The 24517-nt window shown below is 36.3% G+C and overlaps 1 long non-coding RNA gene across 1 annotated transcript; it reads right to left on the reverse strand.

Annotated features, from left to right (window-relative positions):
* Nucleotides 1-247: 247 nt before the first annotated feature.
* Nucleotides 248-1803, reverse strand: LOC139785192 (uncharacterized). The gene is made up of 4 exons (XR_011721850.1): nucleotides 1599-1803; nucleotides 1280-1519; nucleotides 1022-1206; nucleotides 248-393 (listed from the first exon to the last, which is right to left on the reverse strand). It is a non-coding gene; the product is annotated as an uncharacterized lncRNA (long non-coding RNA).
* Nucleotides 1804-24517: the final 22714 nt, after the last annotated feature.

Here is a 24517-nt window from a genome sequence, read left to right on the forward strand (position 1 = left end):
TTAACAAATGAATATCGGGCCGCTAAATCTTAATAATCAATATTTGCGCGGTGCAAAATATTAAAATGTATAACGAGAAGTGTAGGAAGTAACTTGTGGTCAGATCTTATGTAATACAGATTATAATAAATACTTCATTTAATACAGACAAATATTTTATTTAATACAGATTATATTGTCATGCTGACAATGTATAAAAGAAAATATCGAATAAAATTCAAGTAATAGTAATCCCATGTGTATACAATAGCGTTCAATGTAAATTCAATGTATAAAATAAATAACAGTAATACATTTATCTCTATTAAGATCTTCTTTACCCAAATAAGTTGACTATCCTTTCTTTTCCGCAATCAAACGCACATCCGTGTTCCTTTTCCACCCTAAACGTTCCTGAAAACAGAGTGAAAACAGAGTTGTTGAGGAAATTAAGTAATCGTGCTTACCACACATGTGGCCGCTAGGAGCTTGCAAACTACATGACTATTATATTGAAAAGCTGGTTAAGTTTTTGAATATAAACAGGAAAAGACAATAAGAGTCAGCAGTAATTAGTGCGCAATAAATATATTCTTAGTCGATACATAAAATTTGCGAACGTTTCGACCCTTTTTTGGTCATCATCAGCGCAATATTAAAAGTTAAACGCAAAATAGATCTGTCAAGTTTATATAGATGTCAGTCAATATAAATTAAACTATACGATAGTCGATAAAGTTAAATTTAAAAAAACAATACGGTGGTCAAGTCCGACGAATGTCTTCTCCGACGCGAACCAAGCATCTTCGAATTGATACTCCCAGGTTGGAAGGCCAGGAAGGATACAAGACTTTGGTCGGGCGATTTAAATTCTTTGCGTATTCAAAGATAATTATAAAAATACGATACATGGTTCTAATGAGTCACGCAGCCTGTCTCCACAATGTCTCGAGAGACAATAATTTGTATGAACCACGTATCGTATTTTCATTAGTTTCTCTTTGCTAAATAAATAAAACATTTGTCTTTGTTACTGACTCACCCAGTATACTTGTCCGGATGATAGGTCAGAAACTTATCGAACAGCTCGTGTTGCAGTGCCGCTTTCTCAATCGTAGTATACAGCAATACGTCCTTATGAGCGACATAATCTAATCCTGGAATAGCGTATAAGCCGCGACTGCTTTCATGATTGCTCAGAAAAATAACTGCCTCTGTTTGAGCATGCTAAAAGCAGCATATAAATATTACTTTGCGTGTTAATCACTGTAGCAAGATAAGTTTTCCGGACGATGCTTACTATGTAAGGACAATAATGTTGATCAATCAAAACTGTTAAAACGTGTGTGTCCTGCCTTTGTTACTTCTTTCTCGCCAACACTGTTATATATAATTGTTGTTATCCTTTCTGTAATTAAATGCACTGATTATCTGCATGATGATATATTTATCTGTATTATAATTATAAATAACTATGAATACTTATCCCTTGTATTTCCTCTGTAACTTTGGCGTTTCCAGTTTGCCGACTTCCGCTAATCTGCAAATATATTTATTCAAAATATATAAAATGTATTTATTGCAAACATATTATTTATATATTAATATGTATTTCTTACCTCTCCTTATATTTCTAGACGATGGAAGGTTATGGACCACGATTTCCACGTGGTAATCATGCTTGATAACCTTTCTTCCGCACTGAGTTAACACTGACAGCTCTCCGCGACGTTGCCGGTTCTCCAAGAACCAACAGTCATGATGCACGAATGGCTAGATGCGTTGCGCGTAGCAATTTTAGCTGGGAAGGCATTATTGACGCCTTCTGTACAAGATATACACGGCGGTTCTAGCAGAAAGGATAAGGAAAGAGGTAGAAACGAAGAACTTGATCCCAGGCAACCAAGCAGGATTTAGAAAAGGAATGGGGACGATGGATCAGATATTCGCTCTGAATTACCTGGTAAACAGACAGTTAGGAAAAGAGAAAGGGAAGATGACAGTTATGTTTGTGGATTTGAAGGCAGCTTTTGACTCAGTAGATAAAGAAGTCTTACTCAAGGCAATGAAAGAGAGAGGAATGAGACAAGGACTGATAGACAGGGTAGAGGAGGTGTTAAGAGAGACCAAAAGCAGCGTGAGAAGGGGAGAAGAAAGAGGGGATGCATTCTGGACGGCAAAGGGATTAAGACAAGGATGCCCGTTAAGTCCGATATTGTTTAATATACTAATTGCAGACATCGAGGAGTTTATGAAGAAAGGTGGAGGGGGGGTATAAGATTAAGAGGAGAGAGGATATACACACTAATGTATGCAGATGACATAGCAGTGCTAGCGGAAGAGGAACAAGACATGAGATCGATGATAAGCAGGTTAGAGGGGTATTTAGACATGAAGGGACTGACGCTGAGTATAGAGAAAACAAAGATAGTAAGATTTAGAAAGGGAGGAGGGAGGAAGAGGAAATTTGACTGGAGATGGAAAGGAAAGAAGTTGGAGGAGGTCAAAGAATTCAAATACCTAGGGTACACACTGAAAGAAAACGGAGGACAAGAGGCGCACATCAAAGAAAGAAGAAGGAAGGCTGCAAGAGTAATGAGAGAGGTGTGGGGGATAGGAAAGAGAATGTGGAAAAAAGATTGGAAAAGAAGAATCTGGCTATACGATACCCTGATATGGACGGTGATGGGATACGGGGCAGAAATATGGGGATGGAAGGAAAGGAGGGAGGTAGAAGGAATACACGAGAGATATCTCAGATGGATTTTTGGACTGAATTGGAGAACACCAGGATATATGGTTAGAGACGAGATAGAAAGGGAGAAAATGAGAGCCAGAGCAAGCAAGAGAGCATGGAGATTTGAAAGGAAACTGAAAGAGGGCAAAGGCGGAGAAATAGCGAGGAAGTGTTTGGAAGAGATGAAAGAGAGATGGAGGAAGGGAAGGATAATAGGTAAGTGGGAACTGGAGAGAAAGAATTATCTGGAAGAGATCGGCGTGGAGACTGGAAAGGAGGAGGAACTGACGGAGGAGGCAATAGAACAAAAGGAGAAATCGAAGCAAAGACAAGAAGGAATGGAAAAAATTAGGGAATCAAGATACAACAGGTGGTATAAGCTCATAAGGAAGGATAGAATTCCGGATTATTTAAAGAAGGGTTGGGAGGAAGCAAGATGGAGCAGAGTTGCAAGGTTTAGACTAGGTAACGAGGTCAGGGAGAGACTATATTGGGGAGAGGAGGAGGACAGAAAGTGCAGAATATGTGAATCGAAGGAGGAGACGTGGGAACACGTCTGGGAAGAGTGTACTAGATGGGAGGTTTGGAAGGGAGAAAGTTGGCAAGAGGTGGAGGGAGGATAATGGGTGAAGGGGGAGAGGGGGAGGAATGGATGAAAGCGGTTGAGGAGATGAGGCAAGGTGGAGGGAGGGGGAATGAAAATGAGGTTATGTAGTAGAAGGTTAAGATAAGTTCTTCTTTACAGATAAGGTCAGAGAGAAGGAAAGCACAAGACAAGGGAAGGCATGGAGTTTAGAGCGAAGGTGACTATGGAGAAGGAGACGATGAAGAAATTGATAAGGGACCAAGAAAGGGAAATACTGAGAGGGATGAAGGAGGAAATAAGGGATCAGAGAGAGGAGATCGAGAGGCTGAGAAGTCTGAAGGAGGAAATAAGAGAGCAGAGAGAGGAGATGGAGAGCCTGAGAAGAAAAATACGAAGACTTGAGCAGGGAGCGGGGAAAAGGAAAAGGGACGTTAGCACAGAGAGCAGGTGCAGTATAGAGGAGAGGAAATGGTGGCCGCATGACGAGGAGAAGGATGAAGACGAAAGGAGGAAGAATATCATAATAAGGATAGAGAAGAGCAGATGGCTAGGTAAAGGAACGAACTGGGAGAAGGTGAGGCGTCTGCTCTCGGAGGACCTGGAGATAAAAGTAGAAGTAAGGGAAGTAAGCGTAATAGGTCTGAGAGGAGAATGGATGACGATGCTGGTGAGGTTGGGAAGTGAGGAAGAAAAATGGAGGGCACTAGACGCGAGGAGGAGGGCAGGTAGCAGACTGAAGGTCAAGATGGACGAGGACAAAACGCTTGAGAGGAGAATCAGAGAGGGGGAGGAGAAGAAAAAGAGAAAGGAAAGGAGAGAAGAAGATGGCGAGAGACCAAAAGACTCTGAGGAGGAGGAGATATCAAGCAAGCTTGAGGAGAGTCTCCTCATGGATACAGAGGAGAGCCCATTGATCAAAACAAAGGAGAAAGAAGAAGTAAAGGCCAATTAAAAACAGAATATCACACTAGGAGGAGGAGGCCAGGGGGAGGATGGCTGGATCGGTGGACGACAGCAGGAACAGTTAGCCCGCGGGGCGGATGAGATGCGGCCCACCGCTGAGCGACGACCCGAAAGAGCTGACGCGTGGCCGGGCTGCCCGATCACGCGAGAAACCAGGAGCCTGCCGGCGTGGAGGGACAAGGGTCAACTGCGGAAGATGGGAGCCGCCTTGGCCCCGGCGGGAGGGGCTCTGATACGCTCCCCTGTCTGATGATAGGCCTCCCCTCCTTGTCGAAAGGACAGTTAAAAAAGTTAATTGGTTAGTCGGCGAGTGACTCTGAGCAAGGATGGGAATCAAGAGCTTTCCTCCTACAATTATGAGGCTACCTTGAAGTTTGCTATTTTCTTTTGGTTATTCGTTTTGTTACTCTTATTAATTATAATTTTGGCATGATAGTGATATGATTTTGTTGGAGGAAGCTGATGATGACTTGGATGATTTTGTAAAGGGTTGGGTACGTCCCTACAAAACGCCTTTTTGGACCCCTTGGGGTAATAAAGTATCTTTCTATCTATCTATATTAATTATTTTAATATTAATGGAGATAGTAGTGGTAAATGTTTCATTGATTATATATATATATATATTTTAGAGTTTATAATATAGAGTTTTATTTAATTTATTATTTAATTTTTAGAGTTTGTGAGGGAGTATTGGGGTTAGGATTATTGGTTCAAATTATTTGATATTATGGTAGAAATTTATATTATAATTTAAATATTAAAAAATTTTAAAAAAAATTTTATAAATAAAAGATTTAAAATATATATATATATTATATAATTTAAAAAAATAACCACAAATACAAATTTTATCATATATATGTCGTAGGCTTATAGAAAAATCAGCCCGTTAGCTAAAATCCTAGGAACTTAGCTAAACGCAGGCCAATAGAGTAATGAACCGTGAATTAGCGTAATAGCCTAGTAAATTCAGCCTCTTAGGCTAAAAGCCGGCTGTTAGCCTAACGGCCTGACACGCTGTGGGCAGTTAGAAAAATGATCATTGGATAGCATTGCAAATGTAAACAAAACATTTAATTACACATGCACATTATTACATACGTTATTATTTATTAATGTAAGTAGAGCTCATGTGGCAACGAGAGTTGCCAGGAGTTTTGGGAGCTACTCTTTTTCTATTACACGTTTGGCAACAGGAAACAAATATTTCACATGCTGATTTGGTAATTCGCCATTTGTCTTTGATATAATACAGCATTTTATCTCTACCTCCGTGGCCAGTTTGGATGTGAGCTTCCATCAATTTCTCATAATAATCTTCGAGTGCCACCATGTAAATCACTGGTTCGCTTGCGTTTTGTCTTTTTACAATTACTCGCGTTTCAGACCCAATTTTTGCAAGTTCATACGTCTTAGCATAGTGATAATGAGAGCTAGTCTTTTTTGAATTCGAATTTTCAAGCTCTTCTAACATTTTAATCACACGAAGCATATGTTCACTTTTCCATACTGTACGATTACTACCTGGACGATCTGCATATAAGTTCGTTAATTTTGTATTAAACTCTTCACAGTTTACTGGCGTGTAACCTGCCATGGTTGCGACTGCTACGAAACTAACAACTTACACTCAATATCTGAAAGCCAGATACATTTTTGTTACATAAAAAGGCAGATAAATAACAAATTAATAAGTGAATTAAATGAAATTGATTTAGTATGCTTACATGTTCGTCAATGGTGATATAAAATAATGATTGGTAGTCATGCAGAAATTCGATAAATAATTAAGAATGAGAAGCGAGCTCCTTCTGCCACTAGAATTCAAAGTGAACTGATCTAAAGAGTCGATATTAAAAACAAGGACATGTAAGCCATAACAAATATTAAAAGTATAATTACATATAGGTATAGCCGTTATGACCTTGTTGTATATTATGTTTGAACTCTCCGTATCTTTTAAAATGTTTTGTTTACATTTGCAATGCTATCCAATGATCATTTTTCTAACTGCCCACAGCGTGTCAGGCCGTTAGGCTAACAGCCGGCTTTTAGCCTAAGAGGCTGAATTTACTAGGCTATTACGCTAATTCACGGTTCATTACTCTATTGGCCTGCGTTTAGCTAAGTTCCTAGGATTTTAGCTAACGGGCTGATTTTTCTATAAGCCTACGACATATATATATATATTAAATTATCATATATATATATATATATATATATATGATAAAATTTGTATTTGTGGTTATTTTTTTAAATTTGATATTAGTTAAAAATAAAATAGTTATGTTTTATTATATTATATATATATATATATATATATATGATAAAATTTGTATCTGTGGTTATTTTTTTAAATTTGATATTAGTTAAAAATAAAATAGTTATGTTTTATTGTAATATTTGTTATTTTTTAAGATTAATATTGATTTTTATGTATATATATAAAGAGATTTTGTTAAATATGATTTTTAAGTATTTAGGTATAGATTATTATTCTGTTTGATTAATTATAATAAGTTTTTGAATTGTGGGGTTAATATTAATATGTTTACAAAAAGAGGGAGAAATTAAGGTTATAGTTTTTATTAATTTATTATTGGTATTAATATTATTTTTTATGTCATTAGATTTATTTATATTTTATTTTATATTTGAGGTAAGATTAATTCCTACTTTTATATTAATTGTATATTGGGGGGGTAATCCTGAGCGGTTAATATCTTCATATTATTTAATAGTTTATATATTTTTGATTTCTGCACCTTTATTGGTTTATATTTTCAATTTTTATTTTTGTAGATTAACTTTGAAATTAATAAAAATTTTAATAAGAAAAGTAATATTTAGATTTGGGGGATTTTTAATAATTTTTATAGCTTTTTATATTAAAATGCCAATTTATTTAATACATATTTGACTTCCTAAGGCTCATGTAGAGGCGCCTGTTTACGGATCAATAATTTTGGCGGGAGTTTTATTGAAAATAGGGAGGTATGGGTTAATTCGATTTTTAGAAATATTTATTAAAATGAGATTAAAGTTTAATTGATTAATTATTAGAATTAGGATTGTAGGGGGAGTATTGACAAGGTTAGTGTGTATAACTCAGGTGGATATAAAAAGATTAGTAGCTTATTCTTCTGTTGTTCATATAAATATGATATTATGTGGGATATTAACTTTATTTAAGTTAGGATTTTTAAGGGGATATATTATGATGATTTCTCATGGGTTATGTTCATCTGGTTTGTTTTATATGGTAAATTTGTATTGTGAGCGAACTTTTAGTCGATTATTAGTTATAAATAAAGGAATGATCAGAGACCTATGTGAACCTGGCACTCGACTTTCGAAAAATTAATTTTTTTTACGGAAAACGTTAGAATTTTGTTTGTAGTTGTTTGTAGTAACAAAAATTTCGTTTGTAGTTCAATACATTAAAAATTATAAACATTTAAAAAATGACTCGCACCCCACTTTCAGATATCTCAAATCCGCTTGCGCCATCTTCTTCAGAATTGTTTGTAGTTGCTTGTAGTGCTTTTCGTTTTGTTTGTAGTCGAACCGTTTAAAAGTTACAACAATTTAAAAAAATAAATAAAACCTAACTTTGTCATTTATTGAGATATCTCAAATCCGCTTGCGCCATCTTCTTCAGAATCGTTTGTAGTTGTTTGTAGTGTTTTTCTTTTCGTTTGTAGTTGCACCGTTCAAAAGTTAATATATTTTTGCAATAAACAAAAAGTGTAACTTTACCAATTTTGGAGATATCTGAAATTCGCTTGCGCCATCTTCTTCAGAATCGTTTGTAGTTGTTTGTAGTGCTTTTCTTTTCGGTTGTAGTTGCACCGTTCAAAAGTTATTATATTTTTACAATAAACAAAGAAGTGCAACTTTGCCAATTTTGGGGATATTTCAAATCCGTTTGCGCCATCTTCTTCAGAATCGTTTGTAGTTGTTTGTAGTGCTTTTCTTTTTATTTGTAGTTGCACCGTTCAAAATTTATTATATTTTTACAATAAACAAAGAAGTGTAACTTTGTCAATTTTGGGGATATCTCAAATCCGCTTGCGCCATCTTCTTCAGAATCGTTTGTAGTTGTTTGTAGTGCTTTTCTTTTCGTTTGTAGTTGCACCGTTCAAAAGTTATTATATTTTTACAATAAACAAAAAAGTGCAACTTTGCCAATTTTGGGGTTATTTCAAATCCGCTTGCGCCATCTTCTTCAGAATCGTTTGTAGTTGTTTGTAGTGCTTTTCTTTTCGTTTGTAGTTGCACCGTTCAAAAGTTATTATATTTTTACAATAAACAAAAAAGTACAACTTTGCCAATTTTGGGGATATTTCAAATCCGCTTGCGCCATCTTCTTCAGAATCGTTTGTAGTTGTTTGTAGTGCTTTTCGTTTCGTTTGTAGTCGAACCGTTTAAAAGTTACAACAATTTAAAGAAATAAATAAAACCTAACTTTGTCATTTGCCGAGATATCTCAAATCCGCTTGCGCCATCTTTTTCAGAATCGTTTGTAGTTGTTTGTAATGCTTCCCGTTTTCTTTATAGCTACACGTTTAATTTGCAGCAGAATCGATTTTTTGCGCTTGGTGTTAGTTTACGCATACTTTCAGAAGTGCAATTAATGGGGAAACACATTTTTACTATTAGTTGGCTGTATTACACTGAGTATTCGTTCTTAATTAAGAACTACATTAAAGATAAATTTAGTTTTTATTTTTTTTTGTTTTCTTAATTTTTATTGCTTTTGTTTTTGTTTTTCCTTTTGTTTTTGGTTTAAAATTTTTTTTTGTTATTTATTACTGTTTTTGTATACATTTGTTGTACATTTTTAAGTTTAATCTGAAATATTTCAGAACGCATCGATTAAATATATAATTACTTTAAAAAAATGAAAATGAATATAAAAATAGAAATTATGATAGAAATAAAAATAAAAATAAAATGTTAATGTAAATTAAAAGAAAGGAAATTCTTGTGAAAGAATTGTCTTACATTTTTACGTAAAATAATAGGTGTAGGGGAGACCGGGGCTAAACAGTCCGTTTTTTTCGGTGCCGATTTTTAACAACAAAATAAATAATTGTAGTTAAATGTGGTATACCACTGTAAAGAGTGAACCTTTAGCTACAAAATTTATATAGGAAATTTTTGTCTACGTTGCTTTGTTTAACCGGTATAGAGCAAAAACGACAACGGTGGAAAAATTGAAATCTAAAAAATGCCGGGGTATAACAGTCTGCACTGCATTTTCAATACATATACGTACATCTAATCCTAAAAAATAATAGGATACATGCAATAATTGTTTTTTAAGAGAAAAATATAAAAATTTATTTAAAATTTTTATGCGAAACATTATTAAAAAATAGTTACGAGGGTTCCTCTTTCCGCAGAAGTCACTCGCCCGACTTGTTTCACTCCTCGACGTCCGATGACTCTATTCGGTGTCTGAACGGTTGTAATTCCCGTCTCATCCATATTCCATATGCAGTGAGCCCGAAAATGCCTTGGAAATGCACCCGGACTGCTTACTGACCGATTAGCCCCAAACACATGTTTCAGGTTTGATCGCCCACGAAATATTAGACATCAACGATAATGAAAAAACTACACTGGATTCGTGTTCAGCATGCATTACTCTTTATAATCACGTACCTCAAGATTTGGAGAGCAAATATTATTGCAGATATTACAAAATTTCCACGCGCAGAAAATGTAACTTTCACCTTCCGAAAACACGTTTGCCCTCGTAAAAATCATAACACGGCAGGTAACCTGCCGAAACTCCGTTGGTCACATGGGTACTATAAGCAGTGTTTACAATGTTAATAGCGAGTTCGCACAATATACAGGTTCCGAGATATTTGATTAGACGTATTTACCCCGTAGACGTTTTAGCCCCGGTCTCCCCTATACTTTTTTTGTCAAGAAGGTCGCGGTTAGTTATAAGACATGGTCTTTTATCTGTTGAAAGACCATCATGCTTCTGCCACCTGCCAGTTATTTTTCGCACGTATGCGACGTAATGTCCTATTTTGCCACATGGAATGTATATTACTGCTGCGACAAGTTTATATTGCTTTTCACAGATATATATTTCATTAAGCAATTCGGCTAGAGTATACTGTCTAGCCGAATCTGGATATCCAAGCCTTGATGCCAATTGTTCATTTTCAAGGCATTCAATGTCTATAAACATGTGATATCCGCCATTATAGCTGAATTTCATGTTCTTACTGTTACAACGATTGCATATAGGATTTTGTATTTTGCAACATTGGTCTACCGCTTTTTGCAGTCCTTTCATTCCCTGTTTGTACAGTGGAATGGTATTTATGCTTAAAACAGGACATACTTTTTTTTTTTAATTCGAAATTATTGCAATCTAGTGTAAATTCAAGAGATGGCACGTCATGCATTAATTTCATTACCAAAGATGAAATATTCATCGCACAATCTAAAATATCGCATGTTTTAGAAATTATACCGTTCATTATTGTAGCTCTAGCGTTATATGCTTTTTGTGTAACGCCTGTTATATATAAGTTTTTGATAAATGCAAACATTGCATTGCACGATCGTGCTACGTATTTATTATATTCGGGCCAATCGCTATAGCCGCCAATAATGCATTGTATAGTTGCATCGAACGGGCATGTGTTCTTTACCATCATGCTTTTGCTATCAATCGTAACTGGAGGCAGAGCATTACCATTTATTAATAATGGTGTTGTATTAGTATATTTGGGCCGTTTATGTAAATTTTCAATGTCCGGACTCGCGACTAAATATTTCCCTCGCTTTTTTGTTTTATTTAATCCTTTCCAAGATTCTTCTTCATTTAAAATGTCTACATGACTCACTGTAACATCATGTGACGCATTACTACTACTATCTATAATATCCAAATGACTTTTATCATGTGACGCATTACCACTACTATCTATAATATCCAAATGACTTTTATCGTCATTTGTATCTTGAACCTTTAAAGTTTTGTCGCTTTCTAGATTACAGTCAACATTATTGCACGTACTAACGTCATCGAGATCATTATTCCAGCCATTAGAAATTTTATTGGAAGCATTATGGGACATCTGTTTCTCGATACATTCTTCATTGTTATGATCAGATTCAGTTTTGAAATGCGGTGGAAGATTATTAGGTGCATTTAATAATTTCATCGTTCCAGCTAATGATCTTAAATGCATATGATAAATTTATCAATGCGATTTGACTTGTTACGTTTGAATATTAAATCCTTTACTTCCCTAAAATATTTCGTCTTAATCTAAATACAAGCATTCCACTCGAATGCGCAACTTATTGATCGTTAACATCAAGACGAATTACTTCTAGATCGACTACTGCGGCTCTCGCAGTTTTCCGTTTGTAGGAGCGCACCATATCCCAATTGCACCTATGACATTAAAATTCGTGACAACGTGCCCCGAGGGCATTTTTTTACTCCAAACAGCCTCATGGCCGACACGTTTGAGATATTCATAAGGTAAGGTATTGCACGCGGTAGGTAAAAGTACATACTTTAAGATAATATAAAGGTTTATTCTGAAAAACATAAGCTTCATGTCCAGTACGTTGAATATTAGACAATAAAATTTTACTTACGGTCGCAAAAAACTTTCAAGTTGATTTTACGTCAACACGGCTGGAGCAATCTCAACACTGTAAACACACCAAAGATGGGCATACACTAACACGTTTTGGGAATGACGGGTGCTGCCCTCTGGTTATTAGTTTTTTAAATAAAGCCGATGTGACAACGTGCCCCGTGTGACAACGTGTCCCGGTCTACCCTATTCATAAATTGCACAACGTTTCGGCCGAGTTCCGGCCCTTTTCAAGTGAGCTGCACGCAATCCATCCGCCAAAACCGCATATAGAAATCAATTACGTCGCTGACGTCTTGCCCTGACTACATCATGCCAACGCAGAGCTAAAAAAGTCAACGGTTTACAAAAATAATAATCTCGCGATAGTCAAAAAGATAAAATTCATTACGTTAAAATTAGATCAAAATAAAACTAATTAAAAAGGCTTACATATCTTGTGCGTCTCGGGACAAAATATGAGAACAGTGTCGCGTGAAAATAGAAACGTCGCAAGCCATATCTACGAACACGTACGAACCGTGTAACAGTCGAAGTCATACTGAAATTATCTACACAATCAACGAATGACAAGCTGTGTTCAAATGTAAAACGAACAGAACCGAAACAAAAAGTGCAGACTAAGTGATACCGATAACACGGTTGTAGATAGCTGGCAGATTTTCCGTGTCTTTTTGGAGATTAATTGTGCAGTCATACTTTTTGATGAAGAACATCTCCGAGATTTCTCTTTTTTTAAATTGTTCCTCCTTATATAAAATCTTCGGTTGACGCCAATTAAAATCATGATTGTGTGTAAGACGGTGCTTACTAACAACAGAATGATTATCGGCATTTTTCCTAATATCGCCTAAATGTTCCTTAATGCGCGTTTCGAGGTGCCTTTTTGTTTGGTCAATGTATCTAGCATTACAATCTGCACAGTCAATTTTGTATACAGCTCAGTCTGCCTAAGATTCGGTAGCTTATCTTTTCCTTTCTTAATAACGCAATCTAGTTTCTTCGGGATGGTGTAAAGCACCCTAAAATTGGCGTCACGCATTGTACGGCTGACATTACCACTGAGACCTTTAACATAAGATATAGTGATAAATTTACGAGGATCTCGGGCCACACTGTCGCTGGCAGATTCATTACAATTACACAGCCCCACAAAAATAAATAAATTTTCTGTCCGGCGGACCGGACTAGTCAATTCTTACGTATTTTGGGTCGCTGAATCCGAATCCGAGGTCAGAATTCAAAAGTTGGTTCGTTTTTTTTTCTAATCTCAAAAAACATACTTTTTTAGTACATTTTGAGCCGTAATGAAAAAGCGCGAGCTAGTTTCGAAATTGTGACCGTGGATTCGGATTCAAAAGCTTAAATTACATAACAATTGACTAGATTTTTAAATAAAAAATGGCAGATCCAATATGGCGGACCCAATATGGCGGATGGTTTTTCAAATTGATCCGATTCGCTTTAAACTTGGTACTCGGGGGTTTTTGTGGTCGCTGAGTACGAATCTGATGTCAGTTTTCCAAAATTCTAAATGGCAGATCCAGTATACTCGATGAGTTTTTGAAAATTGACCAGATTCGCCTAAAATTTGTTACTCGAGGGTTTTTGGGGTCGCTGAATACGAATCTGACGTCAGATCATAACATAATCACACTGAAAATGCAGTTTTTCCCACATGACTCTGAGAAAGTACAAATCTTATATATTTGACGTCCAAGACCACAATAGCTATAGTCAAAGTAGATCCATGACTTGATCCTTCTGCAACCAGGGTACCTCCACGTGGTGATGGTGGGCAACGGATTTATTCCGGCGAAATTCCTGGGTTAGATAACTTGACGCCGTCATGGCAGAGGGTAACAACCTTTTTACGCAGGGTCTCGGAAACCCAGTATCGGCGACTGGTCAGGGTGGGAAAGCGGGTCCGCAGCCGTCGTCATCATGCAACCGCAGTTCTGTAGTAGTGGAAAACTTGGCTACTACAGAATGTAATGTTACAAGGAAACTTTGTTCGCGAAAGTTGGCTTCAGGTGTAGCCAAAGAATCATATCATAACTGTGATAAGAGCAAAGATGTCTTTTGCTATGTGTGTAGCCTATATGAGGTACCAAATAACCGGAGAAACATAAATCAGAGTGTAAGAGAACTTTATTTACAATACTTCGGTTCTGAAATTGCGAACGAAGGATGTGATTAGGGTTCCTCAGAAAATATGTAGCTCTTGTCATTTAATGTTGCGAAGGTCTCAAAATGACAGAACAAAACTAAAGATGACAGTACCTTCAATATGGAAGAAACCTCTGACCCGTGAAGATTGCTATTTTTGTATGACAAATTTGCATGGAATAACCCAAAAAAAGTCGACATTCTGCTACGCTAACGTTTCGAGTTTAACGAAACCGATATACATGTCTATATCCGATGAGGTTAATGATCGAGACATGGATGCAAGGATCACCTCTGATGGAAATGTAATGGAAGTTGATGAAAGTTCGGATGAACAATGTGAGAGTGAAATAGGAAGTAAGTGTAATAGTGAAACTAACTCAAGTAATGATGAATATTGTCCAAAAAAGTTAGGAAACATAACACAAGAAAAAGTAAATGATCTCGTTCGAGATTTGGGTTTACCCAAGGACGGGGCAAAATATTTGGCGTCATGGTTGAAACACAATACTGCAGCAGCAAAAGCAGTTAAAGCCTCCTACTATCGAGAACGGGAAGTAGAATATCGAGAATATTTTTCTCAAGAAAAACAGCATTCATTAGTCTATTGTCACGACGTTAATGGATTAATGAATATACTTAAACTTGGGTGTTACAAGGATGATGAGTGGAGACTCTTTATCGACTTTTCTAAGGCAAGCTTGAAAGCAGTGTTGTTGCATAATACTAATGTATATGCCTCCATTCCTATAGCGCACTCGGTGAAGATGAAAGAAACTTACGCAACTCTCAAAATAGTTCTAGAAAGAATTAAGTACACAGAACATGAGTGGCAAATTTGCGGGAATCTGAAAATCATCACTATATTATTGGGTCAACAATCCGGTTACACGAAATACCCGTGCTTCCTATGCGAATGGGATAGTAGAGACCGAAATAGTCATTACAAAAAGAAAGAATGGCCGAAAAGGACATCTTTGCAACCTGGGTCTAAGAACGTTATAAATCAACCACTAGTTGAGTCTTCAAAAGTCCTTCTTCCACCTCTTCACCTCAAATTAGGTCTCATGAAACAATGGATGAAATCTCTAGATAAAAAAGGTAAGTGCTACTTGTATCTAGAAGAAAAATTTATTAATGTCACTGAAGCGAAATTGAAAGAAGGAATTTTTGATGGACCTCAGATACGCAAGATGTTAAAAGACGAGACTTTTGTTACCAAAATGAAAAATGATGAAAAAGCAGCATGGCTAAGTTTCAAGGATGTAGTAAAAAATTTTCTTGGAAATCACAAAAGTCCAGATTACGAACAAAGAGTTGCGAAAATGGTAGAAGACTATAGAAAACAAGGCTGCTTAATGAATCTAAAACTGCATTTTTTTGATTCTCATATAGACTACTTCCCAGAAAATTTAGGTGATTTTAGCTAGGAACAGGGAGAAAGATTCCATCAGGACATTAAAACAATTGAGCATCGATATCAAGGCAGGTGGAATGTGAACATGATGGCTGATTTCTGTTGGAATCTCAAACGAGATATTCCTGTGGAACAGAGGAAACCTAAAAGACAGCCATTGCGCAGATCTTTTGAAACTAAAAGAGTAAGATACCATAAAAAAAAGGAGTAATTCTTCTGTAACAGTCGTATCTTTTTATAACCGAACTCTCCATAACGAACTTACTTGTGGTTAGAGGATGCGAAGGGCTACATGGGACTGCATTAGTGAGATTTACGACTGTGTGAGTGACGTAATCAGACCAGTCGCAGATATTAGGTTGAAAACCCTAAGAAGGCGAAATTCCTGGGTTAGATACGTATCTATAACGCCGGAATAAATCCGTTGCCCACCATCACCACGTGGAGGTACCCTGGTTGCAGAAGGATCAAGTCATGGATCTACTTTGACTATAGCTATTGTGGTCTTGGACGTCAAATATATAAGATTTGTACTTTCTCAGAGTCATGTGGGAAAAACTGCATTTTCAGTGTGATTATGTTATGATCTGACGTCAGATTCGTATTCAGCGACCCCAAAAACCCTCGAGTAACAAATTTTAGGCGAATCTGGTCAATTTTTAAAAACTCATCGAGTATACTGGATCTGCCATTTTGAATTTTGGAAAACTGACATCAGATTCGTACTCAGCGACCACAAAAACCCCCGAGTACCAAGTTTAAAGCGAATCGGATCAATTTGAAAAACCATCCGCCATATTGGGTCCGCCATATTGGATCTGCCATTTTTTATTTAAAAATCTAGTCAATTGTTATGTAATTCAAGCTTTTGAATCCGAATCCACGGTCACAATTTCGAAACTAGCTCGCGCTTTTTCATTACGGCTCAAAATGTACTAAAAAAGTAAGTTTTTTGAAATTAGAAAAAAAAACGAACCAACTTTTGAATTCTGACCTCGGATTCGGATTCAGCGACCCAAAATACGTAAGAATTGACTAGTCCGGTCCGCCGGACAGAAAATTTATTTATTTTTGTGGGGCTGTGTAATTGTAATGAATCTGCCAGCGACAGTGTGGCCCGAGATCCTCGTAAATTTATCACTATATCTTATGTTAAAGGTCTCAGTGGTAATGTCAGCCGTACAATGCGTGACGCCAATTTTAGGGTGCTTTACACCATCCCGAAGAAACTAGATTGCGTTATTAAGAAAGGAAAAGATAAGCTACCGAATCTTAGGCAGACTGAGCTGTATACAAAATTGACTGTGCAGATTGTAATGCTAGATACATTGACCAAACAAAAAGGCACCTCGAAACGCGCATTAAGGAACATTTAGGCGATATTAGGAAAAATGCCGATAATCATTCTGTTGTTAGTAAGCACCGTCTTACACACAATCATGATTTTAATTGGCGTCAACCGAAGATTTTATATAAGGAGGAACAATTTAAAAAAAGAGAAATCTCGGAGATGTTCTTCATCAAAAAGTATGACTGCACAATTAATCTCCAAAAAGACACGGAAAATCTGCCAGCTATCTACAACCGTGTTATCGGTATCACTTAGTCTGCACTTTTTGTTTCGGTTCTGTTCGTTTTACATTTGAACACAGCTTGTCATTCGTTGATTGTGTAGATAATTTCAGTATGACTTCGACTGTTACACGGTTCGTACGTGTTCGTAGATATGGCTTGCGACGTTTCTATTTTCACGCGACACTGTTCTCATATTTTGTCCCGAGACGCACAAGATATGTAAGCCTTTTTAATTAGTTTTATTTTGATCTAATTTTAACGTAATGAATTTTATCTTTTTGACTATCGCGAGATTATTATTTTTGTAAACCGTTGACTTTTTTTAGCTCTGCGTTGGCATGATGTAGTCAGGGCAAGACGTCAGCGACGTAATTGATTTCTATATGCGGTTTTGGCGGATGGATTGCGTGCAGCTCACTTGAAAAGGGCCGGAACTCGGCCGAAACGTTGTGCAATTTATGAATAGGGTAGACCGGGACACGTTGTCACACGGGGCACGTTGTCACATCGGCTTTATTTAAAAAACTAATAACCAGAGGGCAGCACCCGTCATTCCCAAAACGTGTTAGTGTATGCCCATCTTTGGTGTGTTTACAGTGTTGAGATTGCTCCAGCCGTGTTGACGTAAAATCAACTTGAAAGTTTTTTGCGACCGTAAGTAAAATTTTATTGTCTAATATTCAACGTACTGGACATGAAGCTTATGTTTTTCAGAATAAACCTTTATATTATCTTAAAGTATGTACTTTTACCTACCGCGTGCAATACCTTACCTTATGAATATCTCAAACGTGTCGGCCATGAGGCTGTTTGGAGTAAAAAAATGCCCTCGGGGCACGTTGTCACGAATTTTAATGTCATAGGTGCAATTGGGATATGGTGCGCTCCTACAAACGGAAAACTGCGAGAGCCGCAGTAGTCGATCTAGAAGTAATTCGTCTTGATGTTAACGATCAATAAGTTGCGCATTCGAGTGGAATGCTTGTATTTAGATTAAGACGAAAACTTCGTGCTTTTTGTACTTTTTTGAAATAAAATAAATGTTTCTGTGAAGGATTTTACTTTTTTACATTGCAGCGCACTATAATTTATTGATATTTACGTTGAATACAGTTTGGATAACATTTTGCATGCAATTACATTTGATGTGACAACGTGCCCCGGTCACGGGGCACGTTGTCACAAGCGACCTGTCGTTATTTATTGTTATGTAACAACTGTAAAGTAACAATCACACAAAATTCGATACTGTCCAATTGAAGCTGAGGGTTCACTCGAAATTTTGGCATATCACAGTACTCTCAAATATTGAATGTAAAAAATACAAAAAATATTGAAAAAAATGTGTAACAACGTGCCCCGGTCTACCCTAATATATTAATTTCGCCAGTTAAGTCGAACTAAAACGACTTTTGTTTATTTTCAATATTTTGTAAAAATATGGCAATTTCATTATGGGGTGTCATATCTATGTCACTATTGTAACACTATCGGTATCTGTAAACGTAACGAATAAATCACATTCCGTAACGTTATATATTTGTCTGTCTGTTTTTATAACTTTAAAGAGCCTTTGTTGTGCACTGAAGTAATGGTTGTTATTGTCCTCTATATCTTCTAAATTAGAAAAGGACACAGTCAGCACATCTGTACATAGAGTATCGAAATCGCTAATAGTAGTACACTTTGACAAGACACCGATACATCGTACAAGAAAGTCTTTCACGCTAGCTGGTGTATGTGTAAAATAAGGCCATCGACAAACTAATTTTATTAAATGTGCAATATTAATACGAATGATACACATAGCTTTCAATTTTTCGGAGCGTGACAGCCTATTCATGCAATCGTTCATGTAAATTTGCAAGTCGGTGTTATTGAATGAAAGTGAAACAGCATTAAGAAGTGCCAGTGAAAAGTCCATCACTACTTGCTTAGGACACGGCACACCTGAACGCAGCCACTCCCTCATCCAATATGACAACATGTTTGCATCTTGTTTTTCAGATATCATTTGAAAAACAGGTAATATCTTTCCATTTAGCGATGTTACTGCTTGGTACAAGAATATGCTACTTTTGGATCCATCCGGTTTCGAAAGAGATTTTACTAATGATCCAGTTGCGTCAATACTGACTACCTGTAGCATCGTTTTTCATGAATTTTTTAAATAGAAATATTTGTTCCGGGCACCAGTACATGGCATAAAACTTATCGGTGCCTATTTGCTGAATACAACCTGCAAATTCTAAATCGTATTTAATTTTTATCAAAGATGAGATTGGATCTTTTTCTTTTAATACTCCCAATTCTTTATCTCGATATAATTGTTTTGCTTTACGCAGAACATCTTCGGAATATAAATTTGCAGGCTCCATATCACCGAACTCCATTAATTCATTGGCCTTGTCTCTACGCCACGTGTACGTTGATTTTTCACGTACTTCTTTCGCGACACTCTTTCTCTTATTCCCTCGTAATTGTCATTTCTTTACGTGAATAACGTCTCGCGTGTCATACGTAGAAATTAGTAAGTGTATACCTTCGGAAGTCGGTTCCTCGGTACTATAAATATTAATTTCTGTATAACACTCTGAACATTTTCCTATAATTTTTAGAAAAATGTCGCCAGGAGTACGATTTATTTTTGCATTCTTAAAATGGAAAGCACATGGAAGTTTTAATTGGCTCCATATATGGTCGTAAATGATATCAGACGCGCGATTTTTATATGATGCTATGCATGGATCGACTTTATCCCATTCGCATTTTAACATATGTACTTTTGCGCGTAACGGAGGTAGAATATTCTTTGATTCATCCATAGACCAATTTGAATGAATACTTGGATCAGAATTATTTTTAGAAGTGTTACGCTCGACGGGCAAATATCCTTTCCATATAACATATCTCGTATACCGTTTCTATTTTGCGTGATATACATATACACGTAACATTTATTCATTACCCCATCTAACAAATCTGATGCCGTTTGCCAGATGGGATCATTAAAAGGACGAAAAGAATTTTCATATATGAAGTTTAGCTCTTTTAAAGCTTCGTAAACTTCAGATACGCTTTTCTTTGCTTTGCGAGGCATTTTTATTTCAGATTACAAATCGCTACGCAGGATGTGACTTTCAATTGTTTGTTGCTGACCGTGCTCTCAACGCGGAGAGAACGCATATAACAGATCCTTTCTTTTTATCCGCGCTTTCAATTTATATCCTCAGTCATCCGCACTCCGCTGTCATCTACGTGGCGCCGGTGGAGGTGGTATGCTCTAATGCGGTGAAAGCAGTATTGCCAAATTGCGTCCGGTTGCAATCTGGTGACATTGGGTGAAGGGCGCGCGAGTGATGGACTCCACTCTTCTTCGCGTCGAGAGCACGGTTGGCAACAAACAATCGAAAGTCACATCCTGCATAACGATTCCAAATCGGAAATAAGAATGCCTCGCAAAGCAAAAAGCGTATCTAAAGTTTACGAAGCTCTAAAAAAGCTAAACTTTTTGGCCGAAAATTCTTTTCATTTGAAATCATTTGAAACTATATGGAGTCAATCAAAACTTCCATGTGGTTGCAAAAGTAAATCGTACTTCTGGCGACATTTTTCTACAAATTAAAGGAAAATGTTCAAAGTGTTATACAGATATTAATATTTATAGTACTGAAGAACCGACTTCCGAAGGTATATACTTAAAAATTTCTACATGTGACACGCGGGATGTTATGCACGTGAAGAAACGACAATTACGAAGAAATAAGAGAAAGAATGTCATGAAAAAAGTACTTAAAAAATCAACGTACACGTGGTATAGAGATAAGTCTAATGAATTAATAGAGTTCGGTGATATGGAGCCTGCAAATTTATATTCCAAAGATGTTCTGCGTAAAGCAAAATAATTATATTATTGAAATGAAGAATTAGGAGTATCAAAATAAAAAGATCCAATTTCTTCCCTTATAAAAATTGAATATAGTTTAGAATTTGCAGGCTGTATTTAACAAATAGTCATTGATAAGTTTTATGATATATGTGTTGAAGCCCGGAACAAATATTTCTATTTAAAGAACTTATGAAAAACGATAATACAGATAGCAACAGTATTGATGCAACCGGATCATTGATAAAACTTTTTTCAAAACCAAATGTTTCCAAAAGTCCCATATTCTTGTATCAAGCAGTAACATCACTAAATGGGAAGATATTACTTGTTTTTCAAATGATATCTAAGAAACACGATGCAAATATGCTGTTATATTGGATGAGGGAGTGGCTGCATTTAGATGTGCCGTGTCCTAAGCAAGTAGAGACGGCCTTTTTACTGGCACTTCTTAATGCTGTTTCTCTTTCATTAAATAATACTAACTTAAAGACTTACATGAACGATTGTATAAATATGCTCTCAGACTTTGAAAAATTAAAAGCTATGTGTATCATTCGTATTAATATTGCGTATTTAATAAAATTTGTATACCGATGGTTATGTTTTACACATATTAGCTAGCGTTAAAAATTTTTTTGTACGATATATCTGTCTTGTCGAAGTATACCACTATTAAAGATTTCGCTGGTCTATGTACAGATGTGTTGACTGTGTCCTCTTCTAATTTAAAAGATGAAGAGGGCAATAATAACCATTATTTCAGTGCGCAATGAAGATTCCTAGAAATCATAAAAATAGACACAAAAATATATAACTTTCAATCAACAAGATATATAATATAGCACCTTATAATACAAATGACACCTCATAGTGAAATTGCCATATTTTTACAAAACATTGGAAAAGAATATAGTAAAACTCGACTAAATCTATATTATTGTCCCGATTTTGAAAAATGTCTTCTAAAATTATCTAAACATTTCTTATTATGGACCGCCGTTTTATCAGCAACAGATAAAAATTGAGTGGTTATTTCCGCTCGCAGTCAGGAATATTCTAGGGAAGTAAAAGATTCAATATTTAAACGTTATAAATCAAATTGATAAATTGATTATCTCGCATTTTGGGTCATTGGCTAAGACGATGAAGTTGTTAAATGCACCTAATAATCTTTCGTCACAACATAAAATTAAATCCGATCGTAGCAATCAAGCATCTATCGAGAAAGAAAAATCCCATGATGCTCCCAGTATTCCCAATAGCTGTAATGATGATCTCGATGATAACATTAATACATGCAACAATGGTGACTGTAGTTTAGAAAATGTCGAATATGAAAACAATAAAACTTTAAGGTTTTAGAGATAAATGACGATGAAAAAAATTGGCAAAGTTACACTTTTCGTTTATTGCATAAATATAATAACTTTTGAATGGTGCAACTACAAACGAAAAGAAAAGCACTACAAACAACTACAAACGAATCTGAAGAAGATAAAGCAAGCGGATTTGAAATATCCCCAAAATTGGCAAAGTTGCACTTTTTTGTTTATTGTAAAAATATAATAACTTTTGAACGGTGCAACTACAAACGAAAAGAAAAGCACTACAAACAACTACAAACGATTCTGAAGAAGATGGCGCAAGCGGATTTGAGATATCTCCAAAATTGGCATAGTTACAGTTTTTTGTTTATTGCAAAAATATAATAACTTTTGAACGGTGCAACTACAGACGAAAAGAAAAGCACTACAAACAACTACAAACGATTCTGAAGATGGCGCAAGCGAATTGAGATATCTCCAAAATTGGTAAAATTACACTATTTGTTTATTGCAAAAATATAATAACTTTTGAACGGTGCAACTACAAACGAAAAGAAAAGCACTACAAACAACTACAAACGATTCTGAAAAAGATGGCGCAAGCGGATTTGAGATATCTCAAAGTGGGGTGCGAGTCATTTTTTAAATGTTTATAATTTTTAATGTATTGAACTACAAACGAAATTTTTGTTACTACAAACAACTACAAACGAAATTCTAACGTTTTCCGTAAAAAAAATTAATTTTTTGGAAGTCGGGTGCCAGGTTTACATAGGTCTGTACAGTGCTATTTTTTCTATATAAAATCAATGTTTGTAGAACTAAACAGTTTAAACATTCCTGCCTTCCCACGATCGCGCATATAAATCTAACCCATAAAATCCATTGTATACTTTATTGCTAAAAAAAATATAACGTTGATAAGAAAAAAAGGTCCTCCTCACGACGGTATCTTGTAATGCCCCCACGGTAGAGTGTCGTACGAGTCGGAAACGACGTATCGCTTGTCGTCGTACGGGCTGAGAGCGAGCTTCAACTCGGACACGGTGTGCACCTTCTGTAACGTCGATCAAATACACGACTGACGCCTAGACTGCTCTATCGCGTCGTTCAGACAAAGCATGTAATCGTCGAACGTTATCGTTCTCGCGACCACGTTTCTCGACGCCCTTTATTTTCTTCGTGTCACTCTTTCCCTCGACCCTCAAGGCGTACATCTTCGACCTTAGTTTAACGAATTCCGTCATCACCGCGCCGTCGTTCTCGTCCTTCATCAAACCGGGTATCTTGTTGTTGACGCGCGGTATGCGGTACGCGTTGTTCTCGGGGTAGCCGCTCGTGTCGAATCTTGTGATGTCGTGTTTCATATCCTCGTACGCGTCGTCGCACTCGAGAAGATATATGAGACTGTCGATGTCCGTGTACATTATCTTGCACCTTTCGCGATGCAGCGGCTAAACTAAAAAGGCGCTCTACTGGGACTGACGCGACGATGGCAGGGATTATATTTAAGAAAAATATTTTTAACATTTGGAAAATTCATAAGAGATTGGGGTTTCTTCGATTTAGATTCTAAATACGAAAGTGCTTCGATGCCACTAATAACTGTTTGCTTATTATTCTCTTTTTTTAAATATCAACTTCTAGTAGTAGCGGAAAGAAAGAAATCTGATCTGTTTTCGAGTGTAATGACATTCTTGCAGTATAAATAATCTACTTCTTTCAAAAATAGGTTTTTACACAACTTTTTAGGTACATATAACGCTCTGGAATCTAATTTAATTTAGACGGCGGTAAAGAAATAGCAGAAAGAATGGAAATCCTACTATCTTAAATAATTTTTAGATAAGATGACGTGATTTTTCATCTAAGATGAAGATGAATATACTTTCTATTTTTTAAAAAGGAGTAGTAATAATCGACTCTGACTGGCAATATATGAATTTTATTATCTCACGACGTTTCGACCGTCACTTTCGGTCCTTATCAAGTGTTCTATCTCTTACAAACAATTCAGTCCTGGCATTGTGCCAACAATCCAAAAGTCAAGAACTAAAATTATATATAAAAAAAGAAAAAAAATAAATAAAAAGAAATAAAATATAAATTAACAATTTTAAACAACTTACAAGTTTGCGCGTCATATGTAAAAGACGTAGTATGTGTGGGAAAAGCATGTCAGCAGCCCACGGTTGACAAAGGCACACTGATCGCGATCGACGTTAAAT

The sequence above is a fragment of the Temnothorax nylanderi genome, unplaced genomic scaffold, assembly GCF_030848795.1.
Source record: "Temnothorax nylanderi isolate EJ_2023f unplaced genomic scaffold, tnyl_v1.0 TNYL_tig0753_pilon, whole genome shotgun sequence".
In the NCBI taxonomy this organism is placed as follows: Eukaryota; Metazoa; Arthropoda; class Insecta; order Hymenoptera; family Formicidae; genus Temnothorax; species Temnothorax nylanderi.